Source organism: Rhipicephalus sanguineus, chromosome 1 (genome assembly GCF_013339695.2).
Source record: "Rhipicephalus sanguineus isolate Rsan-2018 chromosome 1, BIME_Rsan_1.4, whole genome shotgun sequence".
Classification (NCBI taxonomy): domain Eukaryota; kingdom Metazoa; phylum Arthropoda; class Arachnida; order Ixodida; family Ixodidae; genus Rhipicephalus; species Rhipicephalus sanguineus.
This window is the reverse complement of record NC_051176.1, coordinates 4,156-9,536: the sequence shown is the minus strand read 5'-3', so window position 1 is coordinate 9,536 and position 5,381 is coordinate 4,156. Positions and strand designations below refer to the sequence as shown.

Genomic DNA, 5,381 nt, shown 5'->3' with positions numbered 1-5,381 from the left:
AACCTGCCCTTAGAGAAATCATACTGGGATTCAGACATAATTTCGTGCTTCAAGAAAAAAAAAAACAGTATCGTTCACATAAAGGTATCCTTTCAAGGTCTTTGGAAAATAGAGCCAAAAGAGATTGGTCTGCAGTTGGCGACGTTGTATCAACCCCCCCCCCCCCCCCCTAAGTTATAACCGACACTTCTGCTCGTCTCATTTTATTAGACAAGGTTCCTCAATTGATCGCAAGACTGAAGCTATGGACCAAGCACGGGCAGATAATGTTGCTCACATAATTTACGGGCTTATTGAAACATGGCTCCACAGCCAAGGATACAGAGCGAGCGCAAATTCGAGAGTGCCAGGCTCGGCTATGTTGCCCATCTTAGAATGCGATCCGCATTTCATTCCAGAAAAAGAAAAAAAAGGAGACAGTTTGTTAAGAGTGTCGCGCAAGTAACGAACATATTGAAACGTCGACACATAGCATATGAAGCGGGATAGTGCTTGATCTTTTGGCAGCCACAGATTATGCCATCCTTCAACGAACTTTTTTTCGTTCATTGGGAACATTTTATTACGCTTTAGATAAACAGCGAATGAAACTACGCTCTCTGGAGAAAAAAAAATGATGAAAATAGATAGTAAAGTGATTCGAAATCAGCTGCTACAGAAGCACGTAATATGGAGGAAAGTTCACAAAAATAAACAGTGTGTTTAGGATAGGAAATGAATTCCCTTTGCAGCTTTATGCTGCAGTTGGGTGGCTGGCAGTTTATGTTTCAAAAATTTTCATCGCAACTATGGGCGTGAATAAACTTCATGGACTCGTAAGCAGCCACGTCAGGAAGAGTAGCGTTACTAGCATGATTCCTAGATTTTTATTGTTCCTGAAAATGAATGCAAAGATCTCCATGCGTGTCATGCTACGCAGCAAGCCAAGCTGTTCAATGACACCCATGGTTTGAGACGGCCACCAGCTTGCCTCGAATATACCACGCATGTATACACGTCGCTGTAGAGCCTGCCTTAAGACTTCCGGCATTCGGCTGCTGTTGCGCACGTGTCGTTCTGATGTCTGTAGAAGCCCTTCCTGCAAAAGCAACCGGTCACGCAGTCCTTCCTGCATGCTGGCTTCTTCGGCTGGGTTCCAAGCAGTTGACCGCAAGTCATCTCAGCACAGTTGCTGCTCTGGCATTTCTTGTGTATTTCTCTTCCTTCGCATACTGAAAGCACAGAAGCGTTTTTTTTTTTTTTAAGTACGAGGGGAATATCAATGTGGCAAACGATTATGTGTGTGGTTTTAATATAACTTGTACCAATTACAGCCAGAAAGCTACTGAAAGGTAATCATGGTTACGTAATGTAACAGTGAACTACGATAGCTACATCTATATAATGCAAGGTTGATGTAGGCCTTAAATATGCTTGCCGTATGGCGCCTAAAACATTGTGAATTAGCGGTATGAAATTTATTCGTGCAGTGTGCTATGATAATAAATTCTGTTGATTCACTATATATTCCTGATCTCAGGACAGGCCACTTCAAAGCAGCGGCAGAAGCACGGACTTTAAAGGGGTCGTTAAACGTTTTCCGAAAATTTTCAACTACGTGTGTATTCGGAATCCTGGCCGTCCATTCAATTTCATTCCATTCAATCTCGACTAGTTTCATCGTCCGGGCTCATTTAATAATTATAAAAGCACAATTGCGGTGTCCCAGCCCACGTTCCCCTCAACTGTACAGCCGACCTCACTTTAAGTCAACGAAAAGTCTCTGTCGTCGACAAAACATGGCGACGCAGCGATGTTTGCTGAGGCATAGTTGGCCGAAGTTAGTAGCATCATACCGTTTCGATTGCGACGCCGGAAGCTTGTGAAAGCGAACGTTGCTTTCACTTTTATAAGTTGTACGGCACTGTCTGACGACGCACACGGTTTGCATAGCGAGGATTAAGCCACCCAAAACACGCCGTAAAACACAACCTAACGCAAACAGAAAGAAAAAACTGGGACGCTGCACCGTGCGAGCGAAGGCAAGAATGCACACGTGACAGGAGCACGGATGTACTTGAAAGCGGAAACCTAGCAGGTGAAGGCTGTACTTGCACAGTATACAACACAGAACGCAAGAATTGCTGTGTTATTTGTTTCTTTTCTAAGTTCCTATAAATCTATTATTTTAGAGCAGAATAAAGCTAACGCTGTGTTTATTTATAACTTCCCTCATCATGACGTCACACGTTAGTGCCTATGGCCGCATAGTCGTTTAGGAGCCTAAGCAAACTGCGATTTCAAAAGGGCGTCATTAACTATAGACTGAATATCGCGCCGAAATATTTCGGAATCGGCATGTGTAATCCTTGTTGAAGCAGGCAAATTTACAACCGGGCAGCTTCATTTTCTTTTGACGACCCCTTTAAGAAATGCTGCAATTGTGGAACTACCCGTTGGTGAAATCATGCACTTCTAATTTGTTGCGCGCGAAATAAGACATCACTTCACAGTATCTTGAACATCAGTGACCGATTTCCTATAATTTATTTAATTAGATTGAGTTTGTTATAAATTCAGCATCCCGCAATCTTTGATCACATTGCCTCACCTTTTGCGTTTGAACAGCCTCTCGTAAGTGACAGCAAAAGCTATGGAACGGTTGTTCTTGTACGCTTCTAAGTGAGCTGCAATATCGCTGCAACCATATTACCTCCGATGCCTCAGCGTGAAACGCCTGAAACTTGCAGCTTACTGGTTACATCCGTTCGTAGGGCGTAGCAACAAATAAAAGGCCTTAATTCGAAGGGTCACATATTTGCTTCTGTGCATATATTATTAGAGTTTCCACGACGTTTAAGCAGTCTGTAGGTATAATCGTATTTCTATAATTGCTATTCTTGATAAGTTTTATAGGCCGACATTACTCCACAAGCCTCGTACGCAACCATATTTGTCTCACGCTGCAAAAAGGTTCCGGTTTTAACGCGATAGCGTTAAAGAGCTCGTTTCGCAGAAATTCCGGTGTCGGCCTCGTTGGTTGTGAGCGAAAAATCGGCGTTATCCGTGAGGGAAAATTCGAGACCGATGCAAATAAATAAGAACTGAAAAAATATTTTGTCCGAATGAGAATTGAAGCCAGCCATCCTGTGTGGCAAGCAGGTGCTCTACCGCTGAGTCAAGCAGCAGTGCTTGAAACTGCTTCGTAAGAAAACGCTGTATGAATGTCGTGTAGTGGGCGGATGTCTCCCTAACGCATGCAATATTGCGTGACAGAATTGTAGAACCGCGCTAGCCGTCAGAAAATGTTAATTGCTCACACGAGTGGGTGTTGTAAAGCTGCCCTCCTATTGGAATGTGTGCAGTTGCGCAGGCGCGCCTGGCACGTTATGGATGCGTTGTGGGTACTTCGCCAATTTGCGAAGGGAAGAATTATGGCGTAGTGGGCACTTCGCAACTGTACTTGCACAAGACTTTCTACGATTGCTTGAAACGGCCAGTGTTATGGCCACAAACGTTCCTATCCTTGCGGCACGGTTGAAGGCGATGCACAAGGGGACCGATTACGCATCGCGTTCTAATCTTGAAGGCGAAGCTCAAGCGTCCTTTAAGTTTTTTTTTTACGCGCCAAAACCGTGGTATGATTATGAAGCACGCCTTAGTTGCGATCCTGGAATAATTCTGAAGGGCTAGACTCTTTTAAAAGCGCTCAAAAATCCGATACGCAGCCTTTTCGACCTTTCGACGTGTTCGGATGGTTGCCGCCGTGTCCTGGTATCGAACCTGCGCCTGATGCCTAGCGTAAACTCGCTCGAACTCTCCCAGCCACAATAAAAATTTCTTCCGAGTATCGTAAGCTCTCACGTGCTTTCGTCAACGACGTCCGCCCTGTCAAAATTTAATTTCGTAAGTTTTGTCTGTATCTCAGTCGCTGATACCTCTCGCTTTGTTTTTCTTTAACATTGCAGCAAACACACCAATATATATGCAGAAGCCGATAATAACTCACTCCTGTTTCTTCAGTTTGACTACAGCATCATAAATTTTTTGCACGACATTGAGCATCCCACCCGCTGCGTAATAATGAAGTGGCAGGTTCGCAACGCCGTGTGCTTACGTCCGAGAACTCGCTCTTCCACAGTGACGGCGTCGTGCGAAGAAGTCTGAACGCTGGCGCTTCTCGGCAACGCCTGACTCGCTGACACTAGCAGCAGCACCAGGTTCACGCTGGCTAAAACCTTGGGGAGCCTCATTTTGTTTCTTCAAGCACACCACTGAAATTATGTCTCCAAGCGTCGATCTTATATCAGGAACTACGTATATGAAAAAGCTGTCTCACTGGTCTTTTGCCTAAATCATGTGGGGCCACGGCCGGTGAGTGCGTTTCGCCGCGAATGCCGTTTTTTTTTTTCAGTTGCATCTTTTTTTGGTCACAAGATCCCAGTTTTACACAACTTCGAGACATCATTTCTGATGGGTTGCTTATTATAAAGAGGACTCACGGCATTGTCTCACCAGAGAACAAAGACGCGCAAATGTCTAGCCTAAAAATAAGGTTCTCGCATTTATTCTCTCATGGAAGCTGTCCACTTTGACAGGGGAGACATCGATATAATAAGAGAATTTTCACGAGTCCAACATCTGTTTCAGGATGTCAAGGATCAATGCGGCGTGCATTGAGACTTTCCAGTTGGAGCTCTCGAAAAAAATAAGAATAATGAGTAGAAAATGCTAGAACATCTGTCGTTGAGGGTTCCAACCAGGGTAATTTTTAGCTGTCAGATTACTTACCAAAACTTTACCCAGTTAAGCGGACTTTTAAATGTCCCTACATTTCGAAAGGCCATCCAGGTAACCAAAGTTGGCTCTAAGCTTGCATAAGGTTGAGCTGGCTTACTGTAGCTATAGCTAGAAAGCGCAATGGCATGAGCATCAACATTACGACTTACCATTTCTTCCTTCGTTAGTGCTTAGATTTTTCATGTCTTTTAAGCGCTTCATCAAGTATACCATCCACATGATGTCTTCAAGCTTATTTGTGCTTCTCTCTTACGTGTACGCAAAAGCAAGGACAAATGTCGTATACGTTGACGCTGCCAGATGCAACTGCGCGTACAACAGCAATCGACTGGGATATGAAGACGTTTACGAGCGCCTCTCTACACACCCCCTCAATTTGCCAATACAGGGTCCTTTGTCATAGTCTTGGTAATTAGAGAGCAGGAACATAAAGAGGAACAAACAATCAATCAGTCTCAGACTCCAGAGAAATGTGCCGACTTTACATGAAAGGACGCTTACTCGAATAAAACTCGTTAATTGATGGGACAGAAATTAACGAAGACACACCGGCAAATCTGGTGTCCAGCACACGCCGGCCTGGAAGGGGATGAGAGAGCGGA

General features: G+C 44.3%; 1 long non-coding RNA gene across 1 annotated transcript; it reads right to left on the bottom strand.

The window, feature by feature from the left end:
* Window positions 1-1,005: 1,005 nt before the first annotated feature.
* Window positions 1,006-4,323, bottom strand: LOC125756967 (uncharacterized). Its single transcript, XR_007414957.1, has 2 exons — window positions 4,097-4,323; window positions 1,006-1,211 (listed from the first exon to the last, which is right to left on the bottom strand). It is a non-coding gene; the product is annotated as an uncharacterized LOC125756967 (long non-coding RNA).
* Window positions 4,324-5,381: the final 1,058 nt, after the last annotated feature.